General features: G+C 35.4%; 1 protein-coding gene and 1 non-coding gene across 2 annotated transcripts in view; one reads left to right on the top strand and one right to left on the bottom strand.

Moving 5' to 3' along the window:
• SESN1 (sestrin 1) overlaps nt 1-22,673 on the bottom strand; it is a 106,854-nt gene that overhangs the window by 28,802 nt on the left and 55,379 nt on the right. The window lies entirely within an intron of this gene.
• LOC132437439 (U12 minor spliceosomal RNA) lies at nt 12,979-13,094 on the top strand. The gene has a single exon (XR_009522023.1). It is a non-coding gene; the product is annotated as a U12 minor spliceosomal RNA (small nuclear RNA).

The following is a 22,673-nucleotide window of genomic DNA, read 5'->3' as shown; positions in this document are numbered from 1 at the left end:
AGTGTAAAGCAGATATACTCCAATAAAGATGTTAAAAAAAATAGTTTTTGAGGAGCTGGATTTCATCTGTACCTAAAAACATATGTGAAAATGCTTTTTAAATTCTCAAAATGCTTCTGTTTGTGGGCACAAGGCAATAACTGGTTTTAATACGTAACCTATAATTTTACGTCCAAGGAATATATTGGTCTGGCATAATATAAAAAATTGTCTTCTCAAAATAGATTAAAATCAAACCTAATATCTTCAACTTATCCTGAGCCCACAGACTTCATGGAACTGAATTCTCAAGTGTTTACTTCCTTTATAAAACTGAATTTACCCACAGTTAAAATGTTTAGGCTAAATGCATATTAGTAAGTCATCTGCTTAATCACGTCTGAATTTTGAATGTTTTATTCAAACTAGAGATAATTTTAATTCAAAGAAACAAAATCCTAATGACAATATTCTAAAATCTTTTAATCAAGTTATTTTTTGTTTATAACAGCTATCCTGACCTCCCTATCCATGCCCCCTCACGATGATTAGTACTACCAAGCTGGGAATAGAGTTCAATATGTGCTTTTCTAACAGCTCAAAGAACCCCCCACGCAGTTCCTTTGTGATAATCTTTAGTTGTAGGTCCTTTAATCCTTTAAACCACCTTCTTTCTTTGCCTCCTTCTGAGATCTCTTGTTTTTCAAGAGGGTATTAAGTTGTAGATCCTTAACCTCGTCACAAAGTACAAGGCCACATCTACAAACTACTTGCATATTACTAAGCATTTTAGAAATTAAATGCCATTCACTGGATTTTCTCATCTGTTCTTCTGCCCTCCAAAATCCTCACTGCACCTCTGTGGGTCATTATTCCCTCTGCCCAAAGGATGTGGGTACATTCAGGGCACTGTAATTCAACAAATATATTTATTTTCACTTACCACTACTATCTCTCTATTTAGCTAAGAATACTCAAAAAAAGAATGCAACTTTAAAAATTTTGTTTTGTTTTGTTTTGTTATATGAGATTAAGTTTGAACAGAATTCAAGATCATTTCATTTGTAGTAATAGAAAATCTGATTTTCCTAATTTTTGGCAGTTGAGAAACACTAAAATAGGATTTTATTCAGATATTACAAGTTGGAGAAGGTAGTATTCTTTTTTAACTTGTTATATCTCTAATTTAAAAAGTATGTTTCGGCATAGGTTTATGTATGGATGTCAGTGCTATTATTTTACCAATTAACAGAAATCTTAATAATACGTAAACCCTTCAGTCATTCATTATTTATAAATATTTACTGAATACCAATTATATGCACTTAATTTCTTAAATCCTATGAACAAGCAGAAACATCTTAATTTGAGATTGGACATCTATTTTATTTAGACTTAAACCTCACATAAGTCATACAGATTGGCAAATAGATTGGGATTCTGTCAGGGATCATTAAATAGGGAGTCATCTACTAATGTCCAACTCTGAGGAAAAAAACAAAACAACAAACAAATAAGAAAACAAAACCAAAACCCCAGAAGGTATGGCAATCTCTTAACAACCCTTCTAGTTTTAGTCCCCTCAAATTTAAAATGAAGGGCAAATGAACTTCATGATCTCTCATACTTTACTTCAGCTCTAAAGTTCTACTCTGTTAATATAATTCCTGATTTTATCAAGAATTAATATGCTTTACGCTAAACAGAACCTGGCTTCCTCCTACACCAGGCTTCTTTGTACATTACCAGTGATTTCAGAATTGTATTTCTTATAAGTACTTTAGAGATATTATGAAATATTATATTTGAGCTTTCTTTTTCAAGGTAACCTACAAACATCTATAAACAGCAAATGCATTGGAAACCACCAAAATAATAATTTAGATACTGGAGTAAATAAAGCTTCTTCCATCATCTCTGTGAGTGTATGTTTGAACATTCTTGTAAATTTGTCAGTGGCGAGGAAGGGTATAGTTTGTGTGTTCTGGCCTTCTAAAAAATTCATGCCTGCCTGCATCTGCTCGAGTAAAACTATAGTAGTGAGTGGGCTGCTACAGCATGTAGGTACTTTGCTGTGTCAGTCCAGATTTCTCTGATATTATGAATACAAGAAAATACAGAAATACTGTAACTATAATCCATAACCCCTTTATTTCAAGTTTGTTTAAAACATAAGCTCATTGTTCTCACTAATTGGCTTGATAAATAATTTAACTTTACTTATTCGAACTTTAAAGAGATCATTTATTAATAAAACACCAGTTTTAGATATTGTATATAAATCAGAATTCTGGTAATACTGTTTCACTAAAGACTATGTGGACAAAAAAAAAATCAATAACACATTTGAACATCACTGTTTTATATACATGCCACATCTCCTGATCTGTACACTAGAACTCCCAGTAGGTTTGGAGAATCCATGCTAGTCTGTAGCTCCCTATGTTGTTCATCCAAGGCTTGAGTCAGGCTTTAAGGCTCAGAGAATGTTCCCAGGATTTCTGCTGGTTCTAAAAGAGTGCCGGGGAAATCTAATTCAAAGTCTCATTCCCATCAATGCCAAATAGAGCCTTAGAGAAAAGGCTCTTGGAATCACAACAGTTCAATTATGGTTTACTGAATTACAAACCAAACTTGGCTTCCAGTAGAACTTTTATTTAGGCTGTCCCGGATTTGGTCTATAACTGAAAGGACTGTCAATCCTTCTAGCCTTTCTCCAGAAAACATGTATAAAGTCAATCTCATCCTTCAGTGACATACATGCCAATATGATCAATAATAGCTTTTATCCTAAAACACAAAAAGGTGACCTAATAAATTCTTCAGTGATGCACTTTGGAATTGTTATTAACAATAAAGATATTATTGATATCCAAATAATCTTTTGTGTTTGTAATAGGCAGGTCTTTAAATAATGAATTTGCTCTTTACAATTAGAACGTGCTTTAAATGTCAGAAAATTCAACTTTCAAGTATTCAACCAGATTAAAAAAAGAATAAACCACTGTACTCTAATTTGTGCATTACAAATGTACAATTAAAATCTTAAAACCTTAAAATACTGCACTCTAAATTTACAAATTGATGGGTTAAAAAAAATCTAAACTTCAAAAGATAGCAGACAAAAGTATGTGGATCGGAGAAAGAGCAAAGCAGAGTCAAAAGCAGCAGGATACAGTTCAAATAGGTCACATTCAACTTTTGACTTTCCCGAAGAACAAAAAACAAGCTTAGCAACAGTTTTCAGCCAATCAGAAAGCAGACAAACAGGTAAGGACTCAACCGATCCAGATACCAATGCAGTCCAACCTTCAGTGTTTTTTTTTGTTGTTGTTGTTTTTTGCTTTTTTTAAAAAAATTATATAATGTCAGAGCAGAGCACAAGTTATAAAACAGGATAGACTGTCCTGGGTTAAGGAAAGATAAAATCTCTTCACCAACCCTAAACAAAATATATCAGATTTTAGTAATGTAGTGATAATTTTGTTTACATCCTTATTGTGCCAGATCCTGTATAAAGTTATCTTTAAAATATTTGGGTATTTGTAATAATATATAGAATTTTGCGGGAAATTTTCTTTCTTGTCTGTGCATAGAGGATAAGGGTAGGAAGATGTATAAGATTCTTCTCTTCTTAAATTCCCTAATACTCAATTTCTGAAATTCACGGGGGATTGGTGGGGGGGACCCAATAAGAAAATGCTACAGTGCGAATCCAAAAAATGTAAATATGATTTAAAACAACCACATACAAATACAACCTTCAAAACAAGCAAACAACAAATAGTACAGTGCCATTCTATGTAATTTTTCCTCCTTATTTCTATCACTCAATACATATTCTTGAGAGAAGAAAGTTTTCTGAGGATTTAGAAGGGATTTTCAAAGAGTTGCAGATTTCATCATTGTAATGTTTAGTGCAAACCTCAGTATTTGCTCAAATTGACAGTGTTACTTGCAATAGAGACACAAAAACACTGTGAAACAATAGTTAATAATTTTCTTCATTCTGCTTTTGGCTTGCCAAATTTATAAAGTATTCTAAAGCAGTTTCTAATATTTTCTGTAAAAATCTTCAAGAACCACCTTTTGTTTTTTTCTTCAAGTACTGCTTAAATCATTTGCTAGTTTTAGTTCCCTAAAAAAAAATTACTTTAAGCAGATCAGCTTGACTTGCCATATCATCAATTATATACTGAACTTACCATGCACTAAAAAACATAAGAAATTTGCTACTGATACTGTAGGGTGCTGTCAAAAATGTATATATGTATACTTCCTCTCAATATTTCATTGTATTCTATACATCCCTAGGAAGGTAGGGGGAAATTAAACAAATATTTGGAGACTAACTCTAGGTTTTATTTATTGGTGATATCCTTACTTTATCCTTTTCCTCTATCCTCAAATGTCACAGATAACTAAGCTATGCTGTGTCAAGAAAAAAAGTATTTTCAATACATCATTTGGGAAAGAGACACTCTACATCAAGCTCATATTTTCCTCGGTCTCTTAAGCCTTAATAATTTAAAACAGTATCCATCCAAATATTACTGAAAGTTTCATCAATTACTTAACACTTATGTATCTATACACCAGGGATTGGTTGTGTATGTTTCTGTTAAATTCATGAATCTCTATATGTATGGATATATTGGGCCTATTTATTCAATATTCATTCAACCAATATTAATTAGGCATCTACTATCAGCCAGACATTTTTTTTCTTCCCAGTCTACCTTCTTTAAAAACAATATCCATACCTTCTTCCTTTCTCCACCTTCTTATAATTTCCTTATAAGATCCACCTACTGTAGTCTTTTTGCTCCTAAAGGGACACTTGGACTGAGAAATGCCTTAAACTGCAAAGGCAAAGAGGTACAAAGGGCTTGGAAAGCAGGATTCTGTGTTATGCAAAACACCTGATTGTTATCGTGGCACTTAGGTAACTGACTGCCGGTTGATGGAGAGCTTCAAAACCAGTAACTCAGATTTTTAGTCAAAGATTTTTTTTTTTTTTTTTTTTGCGGTACGCGGGCCTCTCACTGTTGTGGCCTCTCCCGTTGCGGAGCACAGGCTCCGGACGCGCAGGTCCAGCGGCCATGGCTCACGGGCCCAGCTGCTCCGCGGCATGTGGGATCCTCCCTGACCGAGGCACGAACCCGTGTCCCCTGCATAGGCAGGCGGACTCTCAACCACTGCGCCACCAGGGAAGCCCAGATTTTTAGTCTAAGATTTGATTTGACTTTTAGTCTAAGATTTGAAGTAGATAGATGCTACGCTTCATGGTTGCAGATTTGGTAATATTAACAGCATAGCTAACACATATTTTAGTTAGTATGTGTCAGGTACTCCTCTAAATGCTTTACATGTTCGAACTCTTAACCCTTATAATAACCCTATAGGTAGATGCTATCTTCATTTCAGAAATGGGAAACTGTGAGACAGAGAGGTTAAATACCTAAGGTCACATAGCAAGGGGCTTGAGCAAAGGTTAGAACTTAAGCCTGTCCGACTCCAAAGGCATGTTCTTTCTACTATACCATGATGTTGTCAGATAGTTTCCTTTCCACTGTTACTATTCCAGTGATTGTATGTCCATTAGGAAAGTGGCCAAGGGACCATGAACTTTTCTCTTCATCCCTCCCTATCTTCCCCTGTACTGTTTTCCCTAAATCTCTTTTGTATAATTGACTGTTCACCCCACCCTCTGTGACCACCCAAGTCATTAGAACATCATCCCTTTCTAGGAAATCTAGACTGACTCCCCACTGAGCCTACTGCCAGAATAAGAATGCTCCATAACATCTAGAAAACATTATAACATTTTATGTAAAAGGGAAAAATGAAAACATAAATGAAGACAAACTGGCACACAATCATTAGAGTCACTTTAACAGACTTAAAACATAAGAAAATATGGTAATTTTTCTTAGTTGTTAAATACCGTATTGCCTACACACACACACACAAAAAGTAGAATTCAGAGTGATTTGGTAGGATTAAATCTAATGATTATTTACACACACACCCCTTAAAATGTTTTCTTTCACATTTGAAAATCAGTAATTTTGGACAAAATAGGTGATTATTATACACTATTTATATAGTAATATCTCATTATACCTGAATTGACTCGTTTGACAATCTCAAAAAAAGAATCTAGAACAAGTAAGAAAAAAAAAAAGTAAAATAGATGGTACAGAGTATATATACCAAAGAATATGTACTGTACTCAGAGGAAAACCTTTGGTTTACCTCTCTTAGACACAATTTACTTTTATTTTGTATAAAATTACAAAAAGCTTGTTTATTTAGTTTCTAATTCCACAGTAATTTAGAAGGAAGTAGGGACTACTACTGTTTACACTGACAGAGAAAGAATGATAGTCAACCATTTGATCACAAGTAAAGAGTCAGAAAAGTTCTAAAAAAGCAGAAATAAGAACTTGGATAGTACAGTAGTAGGCCATTTACTAAAAGTCTACGGCTTTTTTTAAGATTTTTTTTTTTATGTGGACCATTTTTAAAGTCTTTATTGGGTTTGTTACAATATTGCTTCTGTTTTATGTTTTGGTTTCTTGGCCATGAGGCATGTGGGATTTTAGCTCCCAAACCAGGGATCAAACCTGCACCCTCTGCATTGGAAGGTGTAGTCTTAATCACTGGACTGCCAGGTTAAGTCCCCTAAAAGTGTACTTTGATGTAATAAGCCTTAAGGAGCTCTGACAGCACCACTCTCTGACAGATTAGGGTAATAGCTAACCTCCATGATAATGATTCTTACTCACGTTGTAAAAAACACCTACAAATATATCTATAAGAAATATAATTTAAAAGGTATGGCTAAACTGGCAAAGTAACAGCAATCCTCATAAGTCAAAAATGGCCAATAGGAGGAATCCAAGGAGGTAGGGATTACTGATCCTGGTGGCTATGAATCCCCAGTAACCTAGAGCAGCAGCACAGGGAACAGATGACAAAGCCTAGGACTTGGGAAACTGGGTGGTGCCAAACCCCAAAAGGCTAAACTATCATTGAAAGCATTAACTAGGAAAAACACCCCATCTACAAAAGGAGGTAAAAATTTTGCCTGTTTCAACTTTTGCTCTTGGTAGAAGGGGTAAAACCTCCTCTGAAAATTTATAAGCACAAAGTGGCTCACATATGAGGAGCTGAGGCCTTAAATCCCTTTATCTACCTGGTCTTAAAAGAAACAATCAAAAAACAAGGCAAGGATTCAGTTAAAGTGGGTTGGTTATGTCCCCCAGGCTCCAGTCAGAAATACAGATTATCTCTGAAGGAGATAAAATTCTGATGAATGTGAGCTTACAATAATAAAACATACCATGAAAAAAAGCACCATTAGTGAGGTCTGAAGAAACAATAATCACCTAAGACCTGCAAGACTTCAGGTGTTAGAATTATAGATGCAGAATACCAGTTTAATATGTTTCTTAAATTTTTAAAGGAAATTGAAAGTATGGATGAGGAACAAGAAACCATCAAAAAATAACCAGATTTAAAAATGAATCCAATACAGACTTTACAATAATTGAAACAAAATTCAATAGATAAACAGTGTATTCAGCATAGATGAGGAGAAAATTATTAATAAACTAGAAAGTAAATCTGAAGAAATAATCCAGAATGTTGCACATAATACAAAGAGATGGAAAATATGGAAGAAGAAATAAAAAACATGGAGGATGGAATAGAAGGTCTAATATATATCTAATTGGAGTTCTCGAAGGAGAAAGGCAATATTCTAAGAGATGACGGCTGAGAATTTTCCAGAACTGATTAAAGACACCAATCCTCATTTCCAGGAAGCACAATGAATCCCATACAGAATAAATGAAAGGAAATATATACCTTGACATAGAGTAAAACTGAAAAATTCCAAGAAAAAGGGAAGATCTTAAAGGTTATCCAAGAGAAAAGTCAGATTACCTACAAAGGAAAAACTAAACTGACAGTCTAATTTTTAACAATGGAAGCCAGAAGATCTGGGGGAAAAATATCTTTGAAGCACTGAGAGAAAATGGCCTTTCTTGAATTGTACTAATATATGAAACTATCTTTTAAGAAAGTGAATGCAAGAAACACATTTTAAGAGAGAAAAAGTAAGAGTCTACACCAATATATCCTCACTGAAGTAGCTTCAGTTCAGGAAGAAGCAAAATGATCCCAGTAAGGAAGTGGAAAAAATGCTACATGTCAACAAAGAAAAGGTTCTTTGTACTTAAGATTTTCAATTCATGTGTAAAATTCTCATCTAAGTAGGATAGTACATTCCCTAAGGATCTTAGATAGTTTTGTATTGAACATATGTTTCCATTTTATTTTCTTAGAGTGTAATGGCCAGCTCATATAACAAGCATAGGTTTAACTTTCTAAGGAACTGCCAAACTGTTTTCCATAGTGGTTGAACCATTTTTACATTACTGCCAGCAGTGTATGAGAGTTCCAGTGGCTTTACATCTTCACCAACTCTTAGCATAGTCAATATTTTTCATTTCAGTCAATCTAATGGGTGTAGTGCAGCGGTTCTTAACTGGGGGTGATTTTGCCCTGTTAGAGTAATTTGACAATGTCTGGATACATTTTTGTTTTTCACAACTGGTAGGTAAGTCAGTTGCCACTGACACGTACCTGGTAGAGGCTAGGGATTCTGCCAAACATCCTAAAACATACAGGGCAGCCCCTCACAACAAAGAAATACTTGGTCCAAAATGTCAAGTGCTGAAATTGAGAAGCCCTTGTGTAGTAATAATGCATTGTGGTTTTAATTTGTATATCTTGGATAACTATCGATATTGAACATTTTTTAATGTGCTTATTGGTCATTTATATATCTTCATTCATGAAGTGACAATTCAAATCTTCTGTTAATTTTTTTTTAATTGGGCTGGTTGTCTTCTTGCTACTGAGTTGAAAGTGTTCTTTATTCTGAATACAAGACTTTGCCTGATATATGTGTTGCAAATATTTTCTTCTAGTCTATGTCTTGTTCTGATGATTTTCTGCTACATTAACTTCAGACAGCAAAAAAATAAAGTCATCTTTCTTCCAGAGACGAGAGCAGGTAGATATTGAAGACAGGGTTAAATAACAGTTTTTCTTTGGTATCCTTGGGTCATAAAAAACCACTTCTTAAAAAGCAATATTAGTTGATGCCACCTGGAAAACTGGGCAGCACATACCATAGAGACAAAGAGAATCCAATACTTAAAAATGATTCCCCCAATCCTAGGATCTGGCAAAAAACAAAGACTGGGCCATGTAAGCAGTGTGTTGAACAAAGAGGTACTTTTAAAAAGTTTGTATCAGAAAATAATAGTACCACCTAAACATGCCAAAAAATCTGCAGATGAAGAAATGAAAAAATGGTACTGGAATCACACACTGTGCCTATCAGTGACATGAGAGAAGGTATCTTTGAACTGGGTTTGAAGATTACCTTGAAAAATGTACATTAACTGTCTCATGTACATTTAGAGTCTAAACTGTTCACTTGATAATCATCTAAAATTCTTACAGTTTCAAGACTACTCTGAAATAGAGATTTAGTGTATGAAAATGATTTTAGGATACTTTCTATCCTCTCTGCTTAAGAAGATTATTTATTATAGAACATTTGCAATAATGTAAGCAGTAAATGGGGAACCAAAGTAGCAAAAATGGTCCTGAGTTCTATAAGGAATTTCAGAGAGCTACTATTTCTAAAGATTATAGAGCTCCGTGTCCTAGATTTTTTCCCTAGCTGTTGATAACTAAAGACACTATTAGGAACAATGGAAACCATGGTTTAAAACACAGTAATTATACCGAAAAGGTGGTCTCCAGACTAAATGCACTTGATTCATGGCAATTTTACTTTTCAGAACAATTCTTATGAGTAGCAGGGATGATTTTGCTTTATTAAATATTTTTCTTGAGTGTGAATTATTGCCTAAAATGCCATGAATACAGAATTTTTTTTTTTTTTTTTTTTTTTTGCGGTACGCGGGCCTCTCACTGTCGTGCTCTCCCGTTGCGGAGCACAGGCTCCGGACGCGCAGGCTCAGCAGCCATGGCTCACGGGCCCAGCCGCTCCGCGGCACGTGGGATCTTCCCGGACCGGGGCACGAACCCGTGTCCCCTGCATCGGCAGGCGGACTCTCAACCACTGTGCCACCAGGGAAGCCCTGAATTTTAAATGTTGCCATTTTTTCTACCACTTCCCCTCCCCCGTAAACATTCCTTTTCCCCAATAACAAGCAGATTTGTCTACTCTCTGCTTTTCTTAGTAAGGAAGGAAATGTTCATTATTTTCCTATATAAATTTGCATTCAATTAAAGTCTATTTTCCTGAGCTTCTTCAACCTCCTCAGTAAAGTTCTTAGATACAATCAAAGACTGACAAATAATGTAAGTTCTTAGATAGTAAGGTAACCAACAACAGTATGTTGGGTCCCTTCTTTCCCCCTAGTATAAGTGGTAGGTAATAATTAATAAAATGGCCTTTTAACTTGGCCATAGCTTTCCCTGACACTTGGGATTAGAGGCATGTGTCTGCTTCCTCTGATTCCCCATTCTTTGGTCCTGCAATAGCATAAACAAGATCCCTAGCCCTCGAACCCTCAGAATCTGAGCTTTAAAACCTGACAAGTCACTGATAGGACCCCCTGATCCAAGAATCTGGTCTAAGGAGAGGTATAAAAATGAAAAATAAGAAGAATGGGTTCTGGAGAAGCAGGGATATCAGAAAAACTAGGACTATGAATGACCACAGGAAAAAAAAAAAAAAGAATGCCCACAAAGGCCTGAGCAGTGCTCTATGTCCAGAGCATTCATGTAAAGGTGTAGATGCTAAGTAATTGTTTCCTATGCGTGCAGAGTATGCTAGGAGAAAAAGACAGTGGGAGATTTCTTAAGTGTATCAATAAATTAGGCAACTGGACTTTTTCATGTCTCAAAATACTATTTTCTCGGCTGCCTAAAATGATTTCATCCATAAGTTTGAGGACAGGGCAGAAATAGATGAAACAGAGGAAGAATAAAAATGGCCAGGACCTGGATTAGAGAGAAATATGTCAAAAAGGAGAAATAACTGTCTGCAATTCTCAAGATCCTAAGGTCTTGGAAGGAACCATAAAATCTCACATTATATAATGAATATAACTCTACATAACTGTGGAACAAAATGAAAATGTATATAGAGTTTTACAGTCCACAAATTTCCCATGGAGTGACTGTGCCATTTCTCACAACCACCTTGTGAGATGGATCTCATTATTCCTATACTATCCAAGAAGAAACCAGCCAACCTTTAAGTGGCAGAGGCAGAGTCAGATGCAGGTCTGTCTGACTTCAGGTCCAATGTCCTTTCCTTTCCCCTACTCAACAGTTTAAAATGCAGCTTCCGAGCCCGCCCTCAGGGAGCTTACAATACAGTTGATGATAAAAGACTCAGAAACAATGAGGACAACACTAGGCAATGTGTAATTCTGTGTTAAATTACATGCCACAAACTGAAAAATATGCAGCAATGGAGAGTCAGTATAGGCTTGAAAGATGGGTAGAGGGGAATGGCACAGGGGAGAGAACAAGCTTGATGAACTCTAGAGACTGAAAGGAAATTGTCTTGTCCCTGGCAAGAGATATGAGTTAGTAAGCAGTGGGAAATAAGTTAGGGTCAGTTTTAGGGAGCCTACAAAGCCAGCGAAAGAGGAGACTAGAGAAAGCAAAAGGCAATAATGGAGCCCTAAAAGCTTTCTGAGTAGTGGTATAAAGTGGTGAAAGTGGTGACTTTCACAAGTGTACAAGATGAGCACAGGCAAAGGAAACCTGAGTACATCTAAGGAAGAGGTAGTGAGACTGTCTCCCTCCTCTTCAGCCTCACAACTTTACCTAACTTCACAGTCTACCCACAGGGATCATTCCTGGACTTGTGCACATGCTCTTCCCTCTGACCACAATTCTGTTCCCTCTAATCCAGGCCCACTTCTCACTGTCAGTCTGAAGTTAGAAATCACTGCCTTGGAGAAGCCTTCCCTGTCCTCCCCCCACCCACTGAGCATAGTAAATATCTCCCTTATATACTTCCCTTGTTAAAGCACTTATCTCTCTGCATTGTAATTCCTAGTGGGCTAGCCAGTCTCTCTTATTAAACTGAAAGCTCCAAAGGTAAGAAATGACCCATCTTGTTCAGCACTGAATCCCTTGGCACATAATGGGTGAATCAGAGGAAGTAAGGAGGGGTATAAGATCAGGAAACAGATTTAGGGCTACTTTCCCTAAGATTATATGAACAGGTAAAAAGACAGATACATGTATAGCCATGCTTAAATAAGGAAGAATGTAATGTGGAAGATAGCCTCAATCTCAGTGAAAGAGATATTCCAAGCCTTCTTTCCTTCTATCTACCCAAAACCCCTTAATGAAGGAGAGGGTTGGATCAGGGTCGTGACAAAGGTAGGAAGAAGATATACTTTTTATAACCACTGCTTGAGGATAATAGGCTGCAATTTTTTTAAACCACATTTTGGCCTTAAAGGGAGCAAAGAATTTAACAACTTTCATTTAACAACTCTCTACAGGGAACACAATGCTTTGCAAGAACCCACACAGGATATTTCAGAGTACACTAAGATGAAAGAAACATAATTCCAGCCCTAAGAAGCTTTATAATCCAATAAAGAACCACACACAATGGAATTATGTTAAAGGTATAAGCAGTGCTATGGCTTCAGATGAAGGGAAGAAGTCAAGAGATCATAAAAAATGTGTCAAGCAGGGAAATGAGGTGACTGAGCTTTGATTTTAGAAGATTAGGAGAAACTTCTAGGATGGTCTGAGTTGTGGGGAGAAGCTAAGGGGAAATAGACTTTAAGACAGTGTAATGGTCTAGTTAAGGGGTAACTGGATGTATGCCAGAGTGATGAGAGTAGAAATAGAATGCAGGAGACATATTCTGTAAAGTCAAGAAGGCAGTATCTTAAAATTTGATTACGAATGCCTTAAACTTATCAGTAAGGAAAATAATGAGTTGAAGTGATACCTGAATCCTCACTGCTAATGTGAGATGAATTTTTGAGTGGGTAAAGGTTGCTCCTAAGGTGACCTCCCCCCGCCCAGCAAACTGATTATGAATTAGAAGAAAATTTATTTCCCAAGAAGCCTTTTGCTTCTTTCCACTTTGTATCTAAACAAATACTGTATAAGGCAAAGGTGGTGTTGTCAAAGATGGTTTTGATGAGATGCTTATGGATAAGATACTGAGGTTGCTTTTATTTGTTGTGACTGTTCACTTATGGACAGATGCCTCCAGCTGTTTTTATTCCATAATGTCCCTCTGCAATTATCTTTAGAGCTTAAAGTAGTATGATTAAGTGAAAAGAATCAGTACTTAAAATGAGAAGATCTTTTTCTATGTGGATACAAGGTAACAATCAGATAGATTATACTATTAAACATTTATAAAGAAGCAGCAGTAAAGTATAATGACTAGAAGCATTGGCATTAGAGTCCAACAACACTGGGTTCCAAGGAAAAATTAAATCTCTTTTAGCCTTGATGTCCTCACCTGTATAATGTGAATGATAATATAGTGACCTTAGAAGGCCAGAGGATTACATGAAATCACACAGTGACTGGAATAATAAGTGGTCAGTAACTATTAGCTCTGAGAGCTACACAGTAAGAGCTACAATACATCGAACCAGCAGTTCTTATTTAAAATATTAATTAAATAACTCTTTAGCACAGCGTTTGTGAAATACTCAAATTTTACTCATCCTTTTGGTGTGTGGGGCTTGAACAAGGTGCATTTAAGATTAAAATTATTAGGTATCAATGTACTTTTTAAAATTTAGTATTTGTAATGCTGTTTCTTCTAATTACAATGTTTACTAAGTATCTGCAAATAATTTAATATCAAGCACAACCTAGCCTCAACTATTTTACACATTAAAAGAGAATCTATATTTTAAAAACAATACAATATTGTTTTCTATAACAATTCTTTGTCTACCTTTTATTATTGATATTTTTCCAAGAAAATCCATTGGTCAATATGGTAGAGATGGCTAGTTGTCCCTAGTGCTGATTCTCTGCTTCTTCTATGGTTAATAAAACCCCAAATCTTTAGTTGGGTATATTGCCACTCAGAAAAAAGATAAATTATCCAGCTTTCCTTGCATCTAGGTGTGACCAAGTTGGTAAGCTTTGGCCAATGTGATTATAAAGGGTAATGGAGTGTGCATAATAAATGTCACTAAAGTGACGAAGCACATGCTTATTCTCCTAGTAAATTCTTCCTCTGTCTGGAATGTGGATGTGATTCTGGAGCTACAGTGGCCATCTTGGATATCTGTCTTAGAGATGAAGCCACATCTTGAGGCTGCTGGAAAAACACGGAAGGATTTGGGCACCTGATGATTACATGGAGCTTCTGAAGCAGTCCTGGACTGCCTTCATTTACATAAGAAAGAAAGAAACTGTCCTGTATAAGAATTATTATTTTTTTTTAAGAATTCTTATATTGAAAAAAAAAGAATTCTTATATTGGATTTTCTGAACTGGCAGCCTAATGTAATCCAATCCTAAAAAATACAGACAAAATGAAAGCCAAAATTTAAGCTCACTTGTTTTCTTAATAAGTTTGTTCTCAACTTATACATGCCTGGTCTTTTTATGTCCCCTTTCTTCTTATTCCTACTGTAAACTCCTGGACACCTGTAGACATTACCTTTGATTCATTTCAATGGTGTTAAGGGAGGGAGGGAGAGGGGGGTGAGTTCATTCAGCTGCTCCACCACTACCACAGTTATATTCCTAACCTATTCTTTAGTCTACCCCCATCCACTCTAGAGTCTATTTTGCTCTTCATCCTAGAATTTCAACTCCATAAAAGAACTGTCCTCAAAAACAGCATTTATTTGTTCATTACTCAACATATTTTGAGTGCCTACTGTATTCTGTTAGTTGATGAATAAAACAGACCCTGACTTCAGAGAGCTAAGTCAGGCAATATTTTAAAATGCAGATTGAACTGTGTTCTATTATTTGTGTACTACACCTCTATAGTCCCAAATTTTACTAAAGGATCAAAGTGAAAGTAAGTGAATATAAAAGATTGGGAGAAAACAGATATATGGAGAGGGAGCAGGAAATAAGGAGGTGTGGAGGAGGACTCTCAGGGACAAAGGCAAGATGTAACCGTATAGCAAAGGAAGAAGGAGGGAGAAGGGAAAGGAACACACACTCAATAAATTTTACTGGGCTTCATATATCCTTAAAACCTTTTTCCTGTGTTAGTGATTAATAGGGACAAGCTTATTGTTAAACTTCTGGAACCTTTAGAGAATAGCAACCGCCCTCCTTATTATTATATCTGCTGTTTGCATTGCTAGAAGCAAAGACCTTCACAAACCCTCAGAAAGCTCCCCACTATTCCTTCCCAATCCCAGCGCCTATTTAGAACTTCTACCCCTTCTCACCTCTTACTGGAACCTTCTTCTACCAGTGTCGCCTGAGGAAAGAGGTGATTCAGTAGAATGGGGAGGCAGTGTTGTTGAAATCCCCAATCAAAATTTAGGTTTAATTTTCTCACACAAACACTGCTAAAATAGAATATAACCATCATTTTTGCTACTAACTTTATTGTTTGGCAATAGAGCACTTAAAATTGGCTTTTATGGGTTGTTTTTAGGATTTGCCAGAGTGAGAAAATAAGTTCTAAGTTTCAAATAATTAATATGAATTTTAACTTTGGATTGTCGTCCCACTGTGAGACATAGAAAACCTGAAAATCATTCTTTGCCTAAAATATAAAGATGGTGCTATTGCTGGCCACATGGCTCCAGAAGAATGAAAAAACAAAAACAAAACACCCAAACAATTCAGCTACTGATGTTGGGATTTTGGTGCCTTTCTGTTGTTGTTGTTTTTATCTTAGGTGAGGGAAAATGTATTTGTTAAATACTACTAAACAAGTCTGTGACATTTAGTTCTTAATACTCTATAATATGACATTATGAAAAAATTTTTTTCTTAGATTGTGGTTTTAACACTTCACAAGTAGTTTCTTTTCCTGTTAACTTTTCAGACAACTCTGCTTAAGCTTGAGCTAAATACCTGGAGGAAGTGCTACCACAATTTTAGCTTTCTTGTTTCCAGTTGAGCAGTATTATTCTCAGTATTTCTCCATTAGGAAAGTATCATATGTTTACTTTCTAGCCTAATAAAACTGCTCTAACCTAATAAAAATTTTTGTAGTATATAAAAATTAATATGGAATAATTATGGTAAAATAAACAATTATAAATCTGAAACAGAGAAAAACAGGAACACTCTCCCACCAGTACTAGCAAAAAGGCTTATAGAATGCTTAAAAACTTTCTTTGGCTTTTGTTTAGCACCTGAGTCAGGAAACTCAGGGTCCCTTGTCTTTTTCTACAGGGTCCCTGTCCATAACATGCAGCCAAAACATAACACTTGTTATATTCCTGATACAGCATAAAAAAGCAAAGAAAACATTCTAAGTAGTAAAGACAGTCTTTTCCTCCCCCATGTACCATAAGTCCAGAAAAACAAGTTACCTCATTTATAAACCATGCTATTTAAGACTCTGTGATGCAACAATACTGCACTACTCTTTTCTATAAAAATGTATTCTTCCAATTAAAATCTTAGCTCAAATGTTGGCCAGCAAAGTCCTAAAAATCTGGTTTTTTTCCCTCTTATTCTATCAAATTGGATTTAGGGAACAGAAAAAAGTATGTTTTTATTTCACACAGTAAACATCATTAGGCCGTAGAAACTATAAATCTCTACTAATTGGTATCTTTGCATAGCAGTAGTTATGGCAACATTAATTCATGGGGATGACTTTGAAGTACTGCAAGATATTAAAATCCCCTCTGATTAAACAACGCAATTATATATCCAGCATCTAGTCCACATCTGATATAATAATCATAGATTTCAGAGCTAAAATAATTATAAAATAAACTGAGTGAAGCTAGAATTGCAATTTGGAGAGTGTCTAAATACAAATACTTTCTATAAATGAAAAAATTGAGAACCAGAGGTGAAATACACAGTTTTAATGTTGATGTATTTATCATATTATAGTGTTGAGAAACTTGGAAATCTGTGTGTAAAATCAGGGCTGGTCTTAGGATTTGATAGAGTAAATGGCTGCTTACTTGGTGTAATTTTAGAAGTGCTATTACCAAAAAAAAAAACACATAAAAATGTGTCACCCAAATTTTCCCTCAGAGATGGAAATAGTAAAATGATACCAAGTTGTCTTTCTTTTACATATTTAGTTGAGGTTTAATAATGCCTATAATTCTATAAGCAGATTAATTCCATTATTTTCTGTTAAAATGCAAATATAAAACTCATATAAAAGAAAAAACTCAAACTACATAATGGATTCAAACCTTACATAGGCATGTAAGGTGAAAACCATGTAGATAAAATTATCCTTGAAAATCTCTTTTGAAGGTACGAGACTGAAGACAGATAGTCCACTTCTTAATAAGTCCAAAGCAGACATTTTGTCCCTCAGTATTAGAGCTGATGACTGTTTATTTGGTTCAACACCAGTTGGAGTCATTGGCTTGTGTTTAGGAGGCTTGTATAAAAAAGCCTTGTGTAAAAAAAAAAAGAAGTCTTTTAACACTTGAAATACCCTCAGAATGGTGAGACGTTCACTCTATGAGAAGTGATCAGGAACTCAGACCAATGGAGAACATAGCAGATTTCTGTTTCTTATTTTACACTCACTCAGGGGCATATGCTCATTGAGTATAATGTTAGGCAGAATTGCCTATGATATTTATATTAAAAATACATTCTGCCTCACATTGAAAATTCTTTTGATGAACAAGAATAGTTACATTTGCATAAGTTAAATGTATGAGTGATGTAATTCCATTGTAGGGGTCAGTTTTTCCTTAAGACCAGGTTTTGATGGCCTATTAGGGCAGTAGAGAAAAGAACAGGTTCTGTGTCTGTGAACAAGGAAAGATCCCATGGGGGGTGGGGAAAGACCATGGTCAAAGATAAATTTTGCCTACTGCACAAATTTGTTTAGAGTATAGATATGCATATGCTGCATAAAACCTTTAAGTCACAATACCCTACTAACCATAATATCCCACATTCTCAAACATGACAGATAACTGAGAATTTACTATAATTTCCCTTCACTTTTGCAAATAGTAACTATTAGTGTGAAAGTATCATTTTATATTTTACTGTTTTCAGTTCAAGATGAGGCTCAATTTTAAAAAGTTAACTTGGAGGTGAGAACATCAAATTCATAAAACACAGTGTTGTCTTGTGGCTTTTCTACTAAGTACTGCCAGCAAGTGCTGGCTTCTTTATCTAGCTAAGCACTGCTTAAGTGTCTAAAGTGGGAGGGGTCATAGTCCTATCACTAGTAGTAAAAATCCTAAGTTACTAAATTATATAGAGACAATTTACATGTACAGAGTCTAAACTGGTTGACCCAAATAGCAAAATGAAGTTGACAGAAATGGGAACAAGTATTTTCATGAATTTACAAACTAAGTTTCTATTAAGAGTTCTTTTGGCTACAAATTCAGTTTTTCAAGAAACTTGTTGATAGTCCTCTTTCTCCTAACTAGAGTATTGTTCATGTAGAAAATACATTAGTCAAGTGAATTATTGTGGCCTCAAATCTGAAAAGGAAACAGGGATGGGAGAGGGGAGAAAGCACATTGAGGGGGGTTATTTTGTGGCCACACACTGACTGCACCATGGCTGTGGCTGGTATTTCACAAATGTGTATGTACCACCAGCCCAATGGAGTTCTTTAGGAGAATACAGATGGCTGAGCTCACTTGGGAACCATGACTGGGAAAACAGCTAACTGGAAATACATGGCCAATTGATACGAGGTGTTATCTTCAGCATGAAAACCCCAGTTATGGGAAGAGAGATTATTATTTGAATTGCTAGTCTTCAGCTATATATAGCACTAATGAAAATTATTTAAGCAACAACAACAACTCCCCCTTTCTCAAAGGAAATAATTTAAGTTGGCAGGTTTCTTATTTATATGATATCAACTTTCTATTATATTTAAATATACTTCTTTAATTGATTAGCACAAAAGTATCAAACTGAAGGTTTTTTGGGGTGGTGATGAGAACAGAGAAAGGACGAAAGGGTTGAGTTTAATTAATGTTCAGACTTCTGATTTCTCTGTCAACTTAGTTGTTAAATGTGGGAAAGTTATTACGAATTTATCATTTTGGTAGTGCTACTCTACATGTAAACATTTGTCCAAGGACTCTTGAGGCAACGCCAGCAAATTACATCAGGTGTTTTGCTACAATAATTAAATTAAAACAGGAGTTCTTGGTATCACTTCCTTGATTTTATTTTAGCTTCTTAAAAACAAGTGAAATGTTAACCATCTATATGACAAACTAATTTAAGTTTTTTTTAACAACATATTCTCAGTTTGCAGAGTGTTCATCATTTTAAATTGAAACATAAAAATAGCAGACAACATTTCACCATTTCTTCTCTCCAAGGACAACCCAGCATTTACCTGTACAAGTACCTGTGGCACTAACAAGTAACTAATGAGCCAAAGGAGGGATTTTGAGGGCAATGAAGAAGTGGTAGAAGTTTCTATAACATAAGGAATCAAGGTTCAATCACAAAAATTCCTCATGTCATGGGAAAACAACAGGGCCCATGATCAATATGTGAATAATATAGAATATTTTAATGATATAGCACTGATTAGTTCAGAATTGATTGCTTAACTAAGAATCCTGGGATCTCTTCTCTCTTAAACCATGTCATAATTCTTGAACTATTTAAAAATTTCATAACAAAATATTCCAACGCAGCATTGAGAAATTATCTTTTAAATGATAGCAGTAAAAAAAAAAAAAAAGGCAGTAGACCTGGGGTATAAATTAATCAAATTAAAACAATCTAGCAGATAATTTTCTAAGCCTCTAATATCCTTATGCAAACCATTTAGGACACTGATGATGAATGTATGAATGTTTAGATAGGTAAATACATAAATATTTCTAGTTTTGGCTTAAGTACCACTGAAAAATGGGAAGATTTCTGCTGCATAAGATATATTTTATTAAACATACATTTATAATAGATAGTACTTCTACCACAAATTATATAATTGCAAGTATGTGAATTCAATATGTCTGTGTCTTCCTACTATAAAAAATTGAAACAATATAAACACTATAAATTAAGACCTATTTGGAAAGAATTTTTTTCTAACAATGTTTTATTTTAAAAAAATCTAACAATGTTTTAGATCAATTATTATAGATGAGAAATATAAAAGCCTGGTCTCTGTAGCCAAAGGACCAGGAAAAGGTGAGCCTAGTAAGACAGAACATTTTTCAGCAGTAACCACTCTACTTCAGTCAACCACCACCACCAGCACCACCACCACAACAACAAAACTGTGGCCCTATTCTCACCCATGCCCGCAAAGGCTAAGTAGGGAGACTAGACTCCCACCCTTGCCCAGATGTAACAAGGTACCCTAAACTCCCTGCCAGGGTAGTGCCAGAGAAGGCCCAGTAGAGCTGGGATGTTTATCCCCACTGGGCAATAGTGCTTCTCACACCCCATGACTGGCAATGTTAGTGACAGAGACCATGTGGAGAGCCTGAACATCCACTCACACCAGAATAAGCATTCCTCCTTCCCTGTTAGGGTGGTATTGATGAGGAGGCCTAGGGGAGAGTCAGGACTTTTAACATAGCCCCGTAGTAATGAGGCCACTTCCAACTTGTGGTGTCATGGGAGCAGTAACAAGGCACTCCCACTCCTTGCAATCAGGATAATTTTATCATCAGGTGCCTTTGGAGACCTGATGGAGGGCTAGAACATGCACTCCTTCCCAGAAATAACATAGAGTCCCCCTCATCCCTCTGCTTGAGTGTTGATGGAGGCCAAATGGGGAACCTGGATTTCTACCTCCACCTTGCAGGGAAGGCAGTGCTTGCTCGTCTCCCTACTGGAGAAGTTTTAGACAAAACCAACTAAAACAGAATACTAAAATAAGATCCAGAATTTCATTACATAATACCCCAAATGTACAGGTTTTAATTGAATATTATTTGTCATACCAAGGACCATGAAGATCTTAAATGGAATAAAAAAAGACAATCAATAAATGTCAATACTCAGATGAAAAAGTCATTAGAATTGTTTTAAAGAAGCCATCCTAAAAAGTCTTCAACAGCAATTTCAAACACTTGAAACAAATTAAATATATAAAGTCTCAGCTGAGAAACAGAAGTTATGAAGAAAAGCCATGAAATGGAAATTTAGGGCTGAAAAATATAATAACTGAAATATAAAACTCAATGGATCGACTCAACAGCAAAATGGAGTGGACAGAGGAATTAGTGAACTAGAAGACAGAAAAATGAAATTACACAATCCACACAACAGAGAGAAAACAGACTGACAAAAAATACAGCCTCAGAGACCTGTGGATCTATAACAAAAATCTAACATTTGTGTTACTGGAATCTCGGAAGGAAAGAGCAAAGACAGCAGGACTGAAAAAGCAATTGAAGAAATAATGGCTAAAAACTCCCAAATTTGGCAAAAGATATAAGCCTACAAATTAAGGAAGCTGAGTGAACTCCAAACAGAATGAAACCAACATTAAGACACATCATAGTCACTTCTGAAAAATAAAAACAAAGAAAAGCAGCAAGAGAGAAATGACACTTTACCTACAGGGAAAAACAATTTGAAGGACAACAGATTTCTCATCATAGAGACCAGAAGGAAGTTGCACAACATTTTTCAAGTGCAGAAAGAAAAAACTGTCAACCCAGAATTCTACATCCAGTGAAAGTATCCATCAAGAATGAAGGAGGAAACCAAGATATTCTCAGATAAAAGGAAACAAATGATAACACCAGTACACTGTAATAAGTTATGTATATAAAATGTCATATGTAGAGCAAACACTAAAAGATCTGTACTAAGAGATACACTCCAAAAAAAAAAAAACCTATAGATAAATCAAAATAGAATTCTAAAAAAATTCAACAAACCCAAACAAAGGCAGTAAAAAGGAAATAAAAATGAACAACAAAGGGAACAAACAGAAAACAGAAAATAAAATGGCAGGTGTAAGCGCTAACATATAACATGGATACAAACCCATACATAACATAATTATATTAAATGTAAATGGTCTAATATACCAATTAAAAGACAGAGATCAGCAGAGTGGATTTAGAAACATGACCCAACAGTATGCTGTCTACAAGACACTCACTTGAATTATAACAACATAGGCAGGATGAAAGTAGGATAGAAAAAGATATATCATGCAAACATCAATCAAAATACTGCAAGAAGTTCTGTGGATGGATGGTGGTGTTAGCACAACAATGTGAAGGTACTTAATGTTACTGAATTGTACACTTGAAAATGTTTAAGATGGCAAATTTTATGTGTATTTTACATTTTCCCTCCCACAAAACAGGAATGTCTATATTAACATAAGGTAGAGTAGACTTCAGAGCAAAGAAAATCACCAGAGACAGAGACATTATATCACAATGAAAGGATCAATCCAACAAGAAGATATAGTAATCAAATGTTCATGCACTAAAGAGAGATGCAAAATATTATATATGAAGCAAAAC

The sequence above is a fragment of the Delphinus delphis genome, chromosome 14, assembly GCF_949987515.2.
Source record: "Delphinus delphis chromosome 14, mDelDel1.2, whole genome shotgun sequence".
In the NCBI taxonomy this organism is placed as follows: domain Eukaryota; kingdom Metazoa; phylum Chordata; class Mammalia; order Artiodactyla; family Delphinidae; genus Delphinus; species Delphinus delphis.
This window is presented reverse-complemented; position numbering and strand designations above follow the sequence as displayed.